Source organism: Lissotriton helveticus, chromosome 5_1, assembly GCF_964261635.1.
Source record: "Lissotriton helveticus chromosome 5_1, aLisHel1.1, whole genome shotgun sequence".
Classification (NCBI taxonomy): Eukaryota; Metazoa; Chordata; class Amphibia; order Caudata; family Salamandridae; genus Lissotriton; species Lissotriton helveticus.
This window is the reverse complement of record NC_136065.1, coordinates 1,935,019,294-1,935,035,307: the sequence shown is the minus strand read 5'-3', so window position 1 is coordinate 1,935,035,307 and position 16,014 is coordinate 1,935,019,294. Positions and strand designations below refer to the sequence as shown.

General features: G+C 46.2%; 1 long non-coding RNA gene across 45 annotated transcripts in view; it reads left to right on the top strand.

Moving 5' to 3' along the window:
• LOC144756055 (uncharacterized) overlaps window positions 1-16,014 on the top strand; it is a 1,542,626-nt gene that overhangs the window by 637,744 nt on the left and 888,868 nt on the right. The gene's annotated exons all lie outside the window — the stretch shown is intronic.

The window sequence follows — 16,014 nt, the reverse complement described above, 5'->3', positions numbered from 1 at the left end:
GATCGAGGAGGACCAAAGCCTGGGTCTGGTTGGTATCCATTCCCTCCCTGAGTTTGTCAAGGACCGAAAGTACTACGGACTCCGTAGAGTGTGCGGGGCGAAAACCGGCCTGGCGGGGGGCTAGGGCCCCATACATCTCCACAAAAGAGCTCAAGACGCAGGTGACATGGCGCTCGAGCACTTTTGCCAAAAATGGCAGGAGGGAGATGGGGCGAAAGTTGGCAGGGACTGAGGGGTCTGCACCCGGCTTCTTCAGGATGGGGACAATAACTGCTGTTTTAAGTGGAGCGGGTACAACACCCTGAGAAAGAGAGCTATTGAGGAGATGAAGGGGAGGGTCAGAACAAGTTGAAAAGATGGGACGGAGGATGTGAGCGGGACAAGGGTCCAAGGGGGAACCCGATTTAACAAGGGAAATTATTGAAGTAAGGGATTCTTTGGTCAAGGGAGGAAGGGCACCAAGTTGTCCCTTAGGGGGAGGGCACTGAGGATCCACAAAGGTAGGAGAGGGGAGAGGAATATTGGCTTTGATGCTAGCAATTTTCTGAATTAAAAAGTTGTTTAGGGAGTGGCAAAGTTCCTGAGAGGGAGTGGGCTTCAGAGTGGTTCTGTCGGAGAATGCCAGATTGTGCACAATCGAGAACATTTCCCTCGATTGGTTCTCAGCTGCGAGAACTTTAGAGGAGAAATAGGCTGTTTTTGCCACCAAAATAGCCTTTTTATATTGAGTCAGGATATTAATAAACTCTGATCGAAGTAAGGGGCAATAATTTCTCCTCCATGCTCGCTCCGCTCGACGTACCGCTAGTTTGGTAGTCTTAAGGTCTTCATTGAACCACAGATTTGCATCCTTCTCCCGCTTAGAAGTTACCCGCTTCAAAGGAGCAAGGGAGTCACAACCTGAGTAAAGCCACTGATCAATGAACAGCCTGCTGTCTGAGGGGTTCAAGAGAGGAACAGTCTAACTGTGCCTGCCTCAAGTCTGCCCTGGAAGGGCACCCTGTCCCAAGAAACTCAACCTGTTCAGGCTCAAGCTCTTCTAGGACAGTTCCTTCTGGGGTCTTGGGGTCAGTCTCCTGAGAGAGCTGATCCATCACCTGAGGCAGGGGGGAAGAGTCAATCTTACCCCTACTGCTCTTTCTCTTGGGTAGTGTCTGGTCCATTGTTCCAGGATCCAGCACTAGTTCAGCTGTGCTTTTCTTGGCCTGTGATCTAGTCACAGCAAGGACATGTGCTGACAAACCTAACATTTCCACATGAGTCCTATACTCCACATCTGACCATAAGGAGGATTCCAAATCATTGCCCAAAAGACAGTCCACAGGGAGGTCTGAGCTAACAACAACCCTTTTGAGGCCATTTACCCCTCCCCAGGAGAAGTTAACAAGTGCCATACTATGGGAGGTAGTGGCATTGCTAGCATTGGTCACCAGATAGTCTGCTCCCAGTATTACCTGGTCAGGGTCCACAAAGTTAGGTGTCACCATGGTGACACTGGCACAAGTGTCCCTGTAGGCCTGAGCCATTTTTCCATTAATCAAAGACGTCTGCCTGTACTTGCCCAGAGTACTGGGACTTATTGTAGGGGTCATATCCATGTCCCCAGTACAAACAAGAACAGCCTGAGTAGGTGTTCTGACTAAGTCAGAGCCCGCCTCAGTTCCCAGGGTTAACCCCACTATAGCCTTAGGAGGATTACTACCACTACTAACTGTACTAGGGGGTGCAGGTGCCTTAGGGGCAGTAGTGGTAGGAGTTGGGCCTTTCTTGGTGCACTCACTAAACCAGTGAGTATTACTTTTGCAGTATTGGCACCATGGTTTCTTCTGACCATTCTTCTTCTTTTGGGAATTCTGGGACCCACCCTCTTTAGATTGTTGGGGCCCTGTTGAAGACTTCTGGTCATTTTGCTTATTCTCATTACCCTTGGCATCTGCTTTCTTCTGGCCACCACCCTGGTTCTGCTGCTTGACCCTTGTCCTGACCCATCTGTCTGCCTTCTTTCCCAATTCTTGGAGAGAGGTCAGATCTGAGTCAATAAGGTGCTGATGCAACAACTGATTTTGACAATTACTTAAGATTTGTTCTCTCATAATTAGATTATACAATCCTGTGTAATCAGTAACTTTACTTCCCAGTAACCAGCCTTCAAAAGCCTTAGTGGCACAATCTACAAAGTCAGCCCAATCTTGAGACTGAATTTTCTGGGTGTCTCTGAACAGCAACCTGTACTGTTCAGTGGTTAAGCCAAACCCATCAATCAGTGTATTTTTCAAGACTTGGTAATTGTTAGCATCCTCAGCTCTAGTAGTGAGGAGCTTATCTCTACCTTTACCTTCAAAGGAGAGCCACAAAATAGCTGCCCACTGACTCTGGGGGATGCACTGGACAGTGCAGGCCCTCTCCAAAGCAGTCATCCATTTGTGGATGTCATCCCCTTGTTTAAAGGGGGCCACTATTTTACTCAGGTGTCTAGTATCAAAACTCCTGTCTTTATCCTTAGGGATATTGCTGCCACCAGTGGGGACTACCCCACTTAACTGTTGCTCTCTAGCAAAGGCAAGCTTCTCTTTGGCAAGGGCAAGTTCTTCCCTCTGAATCCTCAGATTAGCCTGTTTCATCCTTGCTTCATGTTCTCTTCTCTGAGGGGAAGTCAGTCTCCTCTGGGGAGAGATCATTCTCCTCTGAGCAGAGGCATGAGAGTGCACAGATCTATTGGAGTCCCTAGAATGAGACCTATCTCTTCTAACTCCAAAGTTAGGCCTGCTTAGGGTCAGTACTGGGGGTCCCCCAGATCCTTCCCTATGTAGGTCTAAGTTGGCCCTAGTAAGCCTGACTAGCTCAGGACCATTGTCTGCCTCATCCCCAGAGACTTCCTCTTCCTCCTCTTCCTCCTCCTCCTCTTCTACATCTTCTGTTTCAGGGAGGTTGGAGTCTGGGTCACCACGAGTACCTTCTAAGAGGGGCATGCTCCCATCTGTCTGAGAAGCTTTTCTAGCATCATATGTCTCTAAGAGACCTAACAGAAAAGGAGTGGTAGGGTTAGAACCCTGTTTTAGTTTCCTGGAGGTACACAATTGTCTCATCTCCTGGAAGCTAAGGCCTGCATATCTGGAAGTGACCTGTGGAGGGTCAACTGCCACAAGGGGAGTCTCTGAAGACTCTCCATGGGCAGACATGCTTCTAGTGTGGTGTAAGTGATGCACCTACCTACACTATGGGTTTACCTACTGATCCCTTGCTAAGAGTTGTAGTCAGGGTGTGCTAAGCCCTGTTGCACTACAACAGCTGGTTCAGTAGAACTCAGAGTATTCTAAGTTAAGTTATATGTACCTGGGTACTTATGTGATCTTTCAATTGATATTCTTAGGATACGTGCGAGGTAAAACAACAGCAAGCTCAAATCCCAACCGCTGCACACCAATGTGAGAAGTTGGCCTGATATATAGTGCTCACTATTCTAGTGATCACTTTGTATCATACCAAACAACCCTTATTGATGATTGGTTGTAAGTCAACCTTAGAGACCAGCTATCCTAGTAGCATGGACACGAGCAGTCTTCAGGCTAAACTCTAGAGGGCGTGTTAAGCCAGCTGTTTTACCATCACATATACCCCTTGAACACCAAGTGAAAGGACACCACACAAGTTGTTATGAAAATAAAGGATATTTATTTATAACAAGTCTACCCTGAACTCTTTATGAGTCAGGGAGCTAAGCACAATACAAAACTCTTACGAAAATACTTTAAGTTGCACAATTTACACAAATGCCCGAGGGGCACGAAAAACCATATACACAAAAAGTGGAATGCGAAATACTAGCAGGTAAGTAACAAGATCCAGAGGCTTCAGGATCGCTAGGACTACACTACTGAACCTTAAGATTACGAGCAGGAGGCCTAGGGAGATCGGGTGTAGAGTGGGCACTCTCACGCGGGATGCGGGAAGAATTCTATGGATGCTAGCGTTTCTAAAGTTACTGTTTCCGGACGAATCCGACTAGGTAGACTGAAAACGACAAAGGATCTGGACACTTAGATAGTGAACCTGTGCTGGAGTACCGAGATACTCAAGTTACCTAGCCCAGGGGCCGCGGCTGCATAGGGTTCAAAAGACGTCGGGAATCCTCGTTGAAGTCTATGGAGCCTGAAAGAAGAAGTTGCTGGCAGGCGACCAGTGAAGAAGTTCGGTGTGATTCAAGGCTGGATCAGTGAAGGAGACGACCTGAAAGCAGAGGGGACTCAGTTCTTAATCACTAGCCAGTGATTATGTGGGCACCAGGATGGCACCATGAAGTCACCTCGACCAGGTGAGTGGCCGACGCTGGACTCTGCAGTCTCCCGGGCTAGGAGGCGTTGTCGGCGTCCAGGCTGGAGGTGCGAGCTGTCCCACGAGGCTGTCGGCTGTCGGCGATGCTGGACTCAGGATTTGAGCAACAAACCTTGGCAAAGGCAAGCCCACGCGGTGGAGTCAAGATGGCGTCTGAAGTGGACCAGGAGGGTCCAGGGCACTTCTTGTTGGACAGGAAGCAAGGGCCAGTCTAGGGGACCTAGACCAGCGGTGAAAACGTCGTGGTACGTTGTCAAGAGGGTCACTAGCCAACGGGCAAGTGACCGGACAACGCGGCAAGCAGCAAAGAAGCAGAAGGGCCCCACGCAGATCTCGTGGATGCTGGGAGGCTGGACTTCGGTGCTGGAGCTGCTTAGGGTTAGGGCTTCTCAAACCCCAATGCACTTACTCGAGGGTCTCTCGGGGGTCGTGCTGGTGAAGCGTCGTGCAGGTCTTGAAGATGGCCGGTCCCATGGGTCTCGTCACACCCACGAATCTCAGCTGGGCTGGATGATGTAGGTAGAGGTCAGAGATGGCAGGGAATCCGGGTCTCGTCGAGCTGGGCAGTCTTGATTCGGAGGATGGACGTGCAGCAAACCGCAAGAGCTTCGATGGCGCCTGCTGGTGCAGGGTGGCTACTCCTTAGCCACAAGGGAGAGTCTTCAGAAAAGTCAAGAGTTCCTTTCGTGGAAAGTAGTTCAAGATTCAGAATGATCTAATTTGGGAAGGGGGCCTGCTCCTACCTTTATCCTAAGAAAAGGGGCTGGCACGCGACTAGGTCCTGCCCTATGGGTGGGACCAGGAGGGGGGTGGTTACACCCCTCTCCTTTGTCCGGTCTCTCCCCAGCTCAGGGGCTGGTGTGCCCCAGGAACTGGTTTGAGCCGGCATATGCACAGTGAGCACCGGGGTGCCACTTGCAGTCACCTTCCTTTCAGCCCTGCCTACCTGGGATACACAAAATCCTGTCTGGGATGGTGCTAGCACCGCCCCTGGCAGGAAACCCTTTGTCCAGGCCTCCGTTGCTGGAAGGACTCCCAGCAGCAGGAGGGCAGACTTGTGTCTCGGTGGCAGCATCCATTTTGTGGAGCTGAGGCTGTGTCTGACTTTAACCGGGGTTCATAGTTACATACATGTCGTGTCCCTCTAGAAGGGTGGAATGCTAACCCCGTCGCCAGAATTGGCGAGGGGTTAGTATTCCAATTCGTATGACACCTTACTCGACATGTTTTGATAATGCTATACCAAAGTTAGCATTTAACCGTGAGGATTATAATGCACTTAAGAGTATATGGTATAGCGTTATCATGGAACAGCTATTTGGACTTGGTTCCGCAAGCTGCAAACGGGCTCAGCTCATGCTCAGGACTAGCAAGGTGGTGGCAGCTCCTTGTGTGGTTTGCTTGAAGAGCTCGTGCAGATTGCGAGGGGATCCTCCTCTGCATGCTGTTGAAGCCCAGTGTGAAAGGCTTACTTTTTAAAAACCGCCATATGTATCTAACGCATTTTACTAGCTGATGCAATTGATGTACTAATTGTATTTTTTTTAACTAATTTTAACTCATTACTATTATTGTCATTCTCTGCACCCTTAGCCCCGTTCCACCACGGCTCCGTGCCGTTTGTGTGGAGGGCAGGGTGAGCTCCATTGTGCCACAGGGCTGGCTCTCCGACCAGAACGGAGGTAGTGTTCCAGCTGGGGGCGGGGCTTAGGACATAAGAAGAAGCGGGATTGGGGGCTCGGGCGACTAGCAAGGTGGTGGCAGCTCCTTGTGTGGTTTGCTTGAAGAGCTCGTGCAGATTGCGAGGGGATCCTCCTCTGCATGCTGTTGAAGCCCAGTGTGAAACGCTTACTTTTTAAAAACCGCCATATGTATCTAACGCATTTTACTAGCTGATGCAATTGATGTACTAATTGTATTTTTTTAATTAATTTTAACTCATTACTATTATTGTCATTCTCTGCACCCTTAGCCCCGTTCCACCGCGGCTCCGTGCCGTTTGTGTGGAGGGCAGGGTGAGCTCCATTGTGCCTCAGGGCTGGCTCCCCGACCAGAACGGAGGTAGTGTTCCAGCTGGGGGCGGGGCTTAGGACATAAAATGGCTACCCGGAAGCGCAGCGGTCGAGCGCAGCGGGAGCGCCGTCACCGCGCCGAAGCCGTGCCAAAGGGGTGCCAGTCCGCGCCGGGACCGCGCTATGCGCTAGTTCCCTCGGCCCCGCAGATCCCATCATACAACGAAGGTAATTACTTATTCCATAGCACAGCTTTTGAGTATAGGAAACACAGTAAACGATAAGAGTTGCACTCATTTTGATTTGAACTCTTTTTGTAATCTACCCTCCAATGTGTGTCCGAATTGTGCATTTACGATTACGTCACCTTATTTTCAACAAGTCCCCCTCTTGGTCTCCGGAAACGATGATAAATGTATAAACTGCGCACTTATAAATGCACGCTCTCTTATAAAACATAGGGATGACGTGGCTGAACTCATAGCCAACCAAAACATAGACGTTGTGTTTATAACTGAGACCTGGGCAGATCCAGCATCTGGCCCAGATTTCAGTATTGCTACTCCGGATGGCTATCATGTGATTAGACTAGATAGATCTTCTGGTAAAAGGGGGGGCGGTCTAGCCATTATACACCGAGCCAAGCTAGCTGTAAAAACCGAACCACTAGACTATGACTTTGCGGAAGCTCTAGCTTTTACTATCACGCTCTCCCCTATACAAACCTTTAAGGGAACCTTGTTGTATCGACCACCTATTTTACGAACACCCTTTTTGAAATCTCTTAATTTTCTATTAGAACCAGTAGCTGCCAACTCGGACTACACAATATTGGGAGATTTTAACTTTCACTTAGAAAACCATGAAGATAAAGACTCGTGCACTCTGATCTCTGACTTCTCGGCTGCTGGCTTAGAACAGAGGGTCTCCTCAGCCACTCATCAAGCAGGTCACACCCTGGACGGTCTATTCACTAATAATTCTTATATGACTTATCTTACAGTGCTCCCACTTACATGGACGGATCACTCGGCAGTTAAATTTACTATTTTAGTTAGGAACCATAAAAACTCTCCTCCTAGCACATGCCCTCAGATTAAATGTCGTAACTGGAAAAACATTGATCCCACGGTCTTATATAATACTCTGGAATCTACAATACCAGAAGACATACCTGACCCTCAGGAAGCATCTAACAATTATGGACATTGGCTGCTTAATGCCTTTGACCAATTAGCACCCAATAAAAAAATGCAGCCAAACCGCACTAAACCCTCTGCGGCCTGGTTCTCTGAACCTCTAAGGCTCGAGAGACAACGATGCCGAAATCTGGAGAGGCGCTGGCGAAGGAATTACGATAACAACGATAAAGATACTTACAAGAAAGCTTTGTCAAGCTACAAAAAACTCATTATTGCAGAAAAATGTAATTTTTATAGCACACAAATAGAATTAGCTCACAATTCGAGCAAACAGCTATATCAGGTGGTCAAAAAATTAGCCAACCCACCGGCTCCTTCCATCACAGAGCCATCTCAGATTTTTTTGCAACAAGGTAGCGGAATTCTTCAAGGCAAAGGTCAAAGACATTTTTAACAACTTTACTAAAAGAACTATTACCGAATCTGCCTGCTTAGAGATCCCGCTCACGTCATCAAAACCAATTTTCGAGGTTTTCTCCCCACTATCTCAGTTGTCTATGGAAGAGCTTCTGAATACTGTTAAGTCAGGTTCACCGTTGGATCCTTGTCCTCCACTCATTCTTAAACCACTATCCAATCTGATAGCCCCCGTGCTCACTAACATTTGCAACGCCATGTTTCGGACAGGTGATTACCCCTCAAATTGGAAAAAGGCCATTGTAAAACCTCTTTTAAAAAAACCAACTCTAAATCCATTAGAGCCTAAAAGCTATCGCCCTATTGCCTCGCTCCCTTATCCATCAAAATTTTTTAAAAAGGCAATGAACCTACAGCTGTCAAATTATATTGACCAGAACGAGCTGCTGGATGATACCCAGTTCGGGTTCAGGAAGGGCCACGGGACTCAGACTGCTCTGATAAAGGCAGCAGAGGAGGTCAGGATAATCATGGACCAGGGTGGTGCAGCGGTCCTAATACTTTTGGATCTGTCTGCAGCCTTCGACACGGTCGATCATACCATCTTGATCGACCGTGTCGCTGCAATTGGCATTCAGGGCAAAGCCAGAGCACTCCTGGCTTCCTTCCTGGCTGAGAGAGAGCAGTCCGTGAAGATGGGTTGTTACTGCTCCCCAGATTTCACCCTGCCTTGTGGAGTTCCCCACGGCTCCTCGATAAGTCCGACACTTTTTAACATCTATGTGTCGGACTTGGCGAGGGTGATTAAGTCATTTGGTATTAGACTAACCTCATATGCCGATGACACCCAATTGGTCCTGGCGATCCACAAAAATGGAGGAGCAGTAGCCGTGAATTTCCAGGAGAGCATGAGAGCCATCAGTACCTGGATGGATCAGAATTGTTTAAAGCTAAATTCTGACAAGACGGAGGTTATGGTATTTGGTGAACTGACCCCGTCTTGGTCCCCAGCCTGGTGGCCCTCAGAGCTAGGAATCCCTCCATCACCAGTATCAAAAGTCAGAAATTTGGGAGTTTTATTCGACAACAAGCTAGCTTTTGTCAACCATGCTAACGCAGTGGTCTCAGCTTCCTTCTTTACCCTAAGAATGGTAAAGAAACTGCTTCCATGTCTTCTCCCAAATGCAGGCAAGACCTTAATGTCCACTTTGGTATTATCTAAGATGGACTACTGCAATGGCTTACTGTTGAATGCGCCGGAGCAAGTTCTGAACAAATTACAGCTTGTTCAAAATGCTGCTGCAAGGATTCTAACCGGCACACCTAAGTACTCATCCATCTCTCCCATTATTCGTCAATTACACTGGCTGCCGGTCAGAAGCCGTACAAAGTTTAAGGCCTTGTGTATTATATATAAGGCATTAAACAATACTGGACCAGAATTCCTTAAAAAGGCAATTAGTGTCTACAAACCTAGTCGAACATTACGTTCATCCGCAGCCCAACAGCTCCAAATCCCACGCACAAAAAAAGCAACATGGGGAGACAAACGCTTTGTGGTTGCTGCTTCAAAACTGTGGAACCTACTTCCTTCCTTCATCAAACTTAGTCCTTCACTGTTAACATTCCGAAAGCACCTTAAAACTTGGCTTTTTAATCAGTAAACTTTCAATGGAAACCCTCTGTAATCTGTGATCTGTGATCTCCAGCGCCGAGACACCGAAAGGTATTTGTGCGCTATAGAAGTTTTATAAATAAAATAAATAAATAAATAAATAAATGCCAGAGCACCATCTCACATAATTCTAAGCACTCTGCCTTCAGGATTGATAAGGCCTGCCATAGGAGTGACTGATTGGAATATATGTGTCCATTTTAGGGTTAGATATAGGAATACTATATCTAAAGCAAAGGGTGTTTACACCACCTCGCCCCAGCTGTCGTGCAGCCAGTTGTGTCTGTTTGGGTGGCCAGCCAGGGGTGGCATAATACATGCTTCAGCCCCTGGTAGGCCCTGGGTACACCTATGCCCTGGATACCTAAGGTATGCTGTACAGGGACTGATAAGGTGGCCCAGTACCAATTGGTTAAATGCACCTAAGGTACATGGTTGTAATTTAGAGAGAGAACAGCTAGGCTGTGGGTCTGATTAGCAGGCCCACAGCCAGGGAAAGTCGTAAACCAGTGAAGCAAAAAGCAAAAATCTGGGGTGGCCATGGGATTGCAGACCCCACTCTCCTACACTAGGAAATGTAATTTTTATGATAAAATGTAAATCCAGTATTTGTATAGCGCACAGCTACCCGGAGGCATCCCGGCGCTGGGGGCCGTTGGGAAGATTAAGCGAGCTATTGCCCAGAGTCACATGGTGCTGGGCAGACCCCTGCCACCGGACCTGGGGATCGAACCTTGATCCCCAGCGTCCGATGTCAGTCGCCCTGGCCGCTGCGCCACACCTCTTGATATGTTTTATGCACCCTGATTTATGCTTCTAGATGTGTTTATGATTATGAGGTTTTGCATACTGTGTTATGTTTTATTTTTATCTTCCACTGTGGTTTAGGGTTGATTTATTTCCTACTACGGTTTATGTTAGTGAGTTTATTTCTTAATGCGAGTTATGTTTAGGAGATTATGGTCTACTATGTTTAGGCTAATGTGGTCTCTGCCTGGCTTTGGCGCAAGCCATAGCCAACCAGAGATCCCTATTTCTAACAGGGAGGAACCAGGTCTCTCACACTTTCTCAGGAAGCCCAGGAGCTTAGGCCGTGGCTTGCAGTTCATGGAATATCCCGGAAAGCCGAACACGTTCCAAAACTGCGCATCAATTGGCAGACAATCTCAGCAGGGTGAATAACAGTTGCCACGAGTGGGAACTGGACCAGCTTCAATTTGACAGTCTTCTCACGATGGGGGAAGCCAGCGCCGGATCTTTTTGCAATGGACAGCAATACCAAAGGCCAGTTCTATGCCACCATATTCCCTCACGCAGGGTCATGAGGGAATGCCGTTTCGATGCTTTGGTTCAGGATATATGCTTACGCCTTCCCTCATCCCATTGATCCCCAGAGTCCTCCACCAAGATGAAGACAGGACACTGTCATCTCCTACTGCTCGCCCCCAGGTTGCCCAGGCAAAACTGGTTCTCAGAGCTTCTCCTCCTCTCAGAGATCAAACCAATCCACCTTCTGCCAACGCCATCTCATCTGACCATGAGCAGGGGTCAGATATGCCATCCGGTGCCACCATCTCAGAATTTACACGCATGGCTCCTGAATTCTATTAAATTCGCAATCTAAACATCCTACAAGAATACAGGGTAATTCTTGCTAGGTCTAGAGCAGACTGCACCAACAAGACTTACAAATTAAAATGGAAGAGATTCTGCATTTGGTGTCAGCAGAACGGCTTGCATCTATTCCATGTTTCTCCAGAGCAAATCTTACTATATCTGCTCTCACTGGCCAAACCAGGCTTATGACATGCCTCAGTGAAGGTCCACCGTGTGGCAATTTCTAGATACAGATGCTCTTCTCATGCTTTGTTTCTCTGTTCTTCAATACCTGTGAAGCAATTCATGAAATGGCTCTTTCGAACATTCCCTCCAGTAAGAGCTCTGTCTCTAGAATGGCACCTCAATGTGGTCCTATCACAGCTGATGAAGAGGCCCTTTGACCCGATCCATAAGCCTGAGTTCAATTTTCTTACATGGAAAGTTATTCTTCTACTCACACTCAAATCCACCAGAAGAGTCAGTGAGATACAGGCTTTTACCACTAAAGCACCTTTCCTTTGTTTCACGGATTCCTTTGTACTTCTCAGGACTAATCCTAAATTCACCCCCAAGATTTCTTCCCAGTTTAACCTGAATGAGCCTGTCATTCGCTGAACTTTCTTTCCTCATCCGGTTACACCGACAGAACAGACACTGCACACTTTGTACATTAAACGCTGCCTCAAATTCTACCTACAAAGAACTAAAAGCTTCCACAAGACGTACCAGCCACTAGTGGCCTATGGTCAGGGCCGTCGCTGCTTTACAGTTACAAAACCAACCATTGCCAGATGGATCTCTGCGGCAATTCAGTTTTGCCATGTTGAAGCTGCCAAGCCTTTATCAAGAAGGACTAAGGCGCATTCTACAGGAGCTGTCGCCACTTTAGCTGCTCTGTTTGCAGGCATTCCACTGGACAAGATATTCTGTGCTGCAACATGGAAGTGCACCCAAACATTCATGCTTCACTACTGCCTGGAATCTACACAGTGCAGTGATGCAGCTGTGCGTCGGGCGGTGCTACGACATTTGCTCCAATACGGCAAGCCTTTTTAAATACATGTGTTTGTTTAACTTGCATTACATATATCTGACTGATTCTAATGGTTACTTGTACTAGTTAATGTTCATGCATTAATGATTCATCTCGTTGTCATTCTCAATGATCATCATGCATACCTATTTTATTCACTTAGTTGTAAATCTTATATACACATGTATATTTCTATGTTTTATTCTGAAAAGCATTTCTCAGCGAATGTATATTACTCTTACCCACCATCCTTTAAGGATAGGTACATCTATAGGGCACTGCTTGCTATTCTGGTTCAAGTATGTAAATCTGTGAAAGATACCCCAATAAGAAAATAAGTTACTTACCTGTAAATGCAGTTATCCAGTCTTGGTATCTTTCATAGATTCACATGCAATCCACCCTCCTCACCTGAGAGGCTCCCCTGATAGATCGGGATTATCTATCCACACTTGTGTTGGAAAATCTGAGGGACTTAGCCTATTTTGGGATTGTTCTAGAGGGTGCAAACTACTGATTATTTGTATCTGAAGTTTGTTCTGTTTTTAAAATTGAGATAGATAGGCTATTCAATTAATGCCTATCATAATGTTACATACTGCTTGATTATAGTACTGTGGAACTCCCACCTTGACAATGGGGAATGATTCAAGCATGCGAATCTATGAAAGATAGCAATAATGGATAACTTCAGTTACACGAAAGTAACTTATTTTCTTCTCCGACATACTATACACATTATATTATAGCTTCCACAAAGAGCACGTTTTGGACGGCGCAATATGCTAAATTGCACCCTCATGCTGCTGGACTACTGGCAGCAGGTTACTCGAAAGGCTGTTTCCACAACTTTCCCATCCCCACTGACCCCCAGAAATCATAATTCTGACTTGGCACAGAGCCTCACAGACCCATGATTCGAACCTTATAACAATGGTAATCATCCTTCTTTTGGGGATCTTTTTGTGGATAACGAGCTATGTACCTGGGAGGAAATGCAGGATTGGGCGGGCACACATGGGGTGACCGACCGAACCAAAATGGAAAAGACCGCACTGGAAAATACATTTGCAAATAAAACAGTGAGAAAGGGATAACATGATTGAAACGAGCTCTCACAAACCTGACCTCTAAAACAAAACATAGCTATATTGCATTCTGAAAAGGACACCGTGAGCTTCAAATCATGAAAGAACAAGCATTTATAATGCAGTAGGTGTTGCAAATGCGATTTTTTTTTAGCTATTGGTATTGTAAATGGCAATGCCTTTTATAAAAAAATTAAAAGGCATTGTCATTTACAATACCAAAAGCAACACCTATTGCATTGCAGAGCGCGGTGTCCATAAAGCGGGCGCCACATTCATTAAAGTTAAAAAAATTAAAAACGCTGTATCCTTGAAGAGGGCGCAACGCTCATTACTAAAGTTAAAAAAGAAAAAAAAGAAAACCGAGAGCAGTGTCCTTGAAGTGGGTGCTGTGCTCTGTATTAAATAAAAAAAAAAAAATTAACCGAGCGCAGTGTCCCTGAATTGGGCGCCTCGCTCAAGATACAAATACAACAAAATTAAGCAACTGCCATTGTCTCCATCAGTGTCAATAACAAAAATAGTGCTCACTCACTAGATAAAGCAATCCGTGTAAATAGCTAAGTAAAAAGTCCAGTCCTTATGGTTGGTAACAAATGGCGACAAGGCGGTAAGAAGGACGGGCTAACTAGCCTCATAATGAATCGGAAGCCAGCATTTGCCAAGGACAATGACCCAAGCCAATGAAAAATGTGAGAGGAGAGTGGGTGGGGCTTCCACTGCATACTCTATTACAGCATGCCTCGCAGAGCGAGTAGTGCATGGGCGCTGCTGCTAGGCTCGACCGAAAAAAGGGGGAAAATCTAGCACATCACATAGAGACAACGAATAGAAGAATCTCACCCAGTGGTGTCTGTCTCCTATGCGTTTGCATGCAATGTTCGGCAGCTTGAGTGCTCGCTGGAAAAACTGCCGTAAAAGAGGAACTTTCTTTCATATGTGGTGGTCCTGCAGATTTATTCAATCATACTGGAAAGAAATCTGATCCCACATTACACAGATATTAGATATCAACACTCCCCTATAAATTCACTAGTTATACTTCTGGACGACCATGGTGAAAATAGTGAATACCAGTGCTCACCATTCCAAGAGGCAAACTCATCGCACCTTTACTGGTAGCAGCGCACTTGGCTCCCGCCCAGATATGTAAACGACCGACTACCCCTGCATACGTTTGGTGGGAAAAAGTATGGATTTTCTATGCCCTTGAAAAACTGAAGGTAGCAGCACATGACAGAATAAGCTAATTTAAGGCCACCTGGCTGTCTTTAAACACTTTAATGAAACGGGACAGGTCAGTAGCAGTCAACTAACTCGCTGCACCAGAAGTGATCTGCTGAACAGAACTTCATATTTTGTCAACATCATCCGATAGCTCCCCACAACATAACAACTCTGTTTTAATACTGGAAAATGTTTCAATGTGTACACTTTTCTGTTAATACCAGGGCTTAGACGCTGTTTATGTTGGTATTACAGCGTATCATTTGAATTGTTTCCTACATGAATATTGTAACTGTGAAAATTAGAAATAAAGTCGTTAAATAAGAAAATGAAGTCGTAGAACTCCAAAAGGGCAAAGCAGTACTTCACTGTTGTCGTTCAAACTCAGATTTTGTATTAGTTAATCGCACAGTAAATACTGCCGTTATGTGGGAAACGCATTCAGTTCCTCTTTCTTACTGGCATTTGAATGGCATCCTTAGTTAATTCAGCTCTTCTGCTCTGTTTATAGTCTCCAAGCCTGGGCTCTTGCTGCCATCACCACTACTCCACCTTTTAATATCGGCAGGCCAAGTCCACCACTCACTAGGGAACAGGATGACTGTGTGCTGGCAGCCACCCCGGTGGTTTCTATGGTGACAGATAATGCAGGTCGCAACCCGTGCCAGAGTAATCAGAGTGCTGGGGTCACGTAGACAGCTTTAATTTCTACGTTAGTGAGAGCTGCGCGATTAAACGAAGCTCTCTCTGATAGACAAGCCGTTATCTCGCTGACAGCTTTGCATGCAGGCAGCTTCTCCTCACTGGTCCATTGCTTCCCTTTCCTTCTTATGACACCTATGAGAAGAACCCCGTCCTTTCAATTTGAAACTGCTCTCCCGGTGCTCCAGAGGGAGGGAGTCAGGAGGTTTATTGCCAGTTGCACACCCCACCTTCACGTTTACCTTAACACTCGAGGTGCTCTTTCAGTGAGTCCACAGTCTATCAGAGCCAGAGATTACATTTCGGCATTTATTGGTATAGAGGCCATAGACTTATCTTGTGCTACAGCTCATGGAATTCACTACTACCGAAAGCCTTTCCAATCTGCAGTTGTTAAATAGAGAGTGGGTATTTGCTGGTGCTAAATGGAGGTCAGTAGTATTTTTGGTACTGCGCAACGATCATAGGTTTTTGCTGGTGCAAGGATGAGGTCAGGGATATTTGTTAGTACTGGACAGAGACAATGCCAGCTTGTTAGTGCTACGCAGAAGTCATGTGTATTTGTTAGGTGTTGACAACTGTAGCAATTTGTGTAACAGATCCTTAATTCCTCTTCCAGATGAGTCACAGTTTTTAATAACAAGCATTATGTTTATAATACAATCATTGTCAAAGCCAATAGGGCCCGCCTTTACCATCCATTGGCTTTGAGAATGTTTTTTTAACTAAACTGTACAGCATACAAATAAAACAAACATTGTAAATGCAATAGGTCTCGCATTTGTTG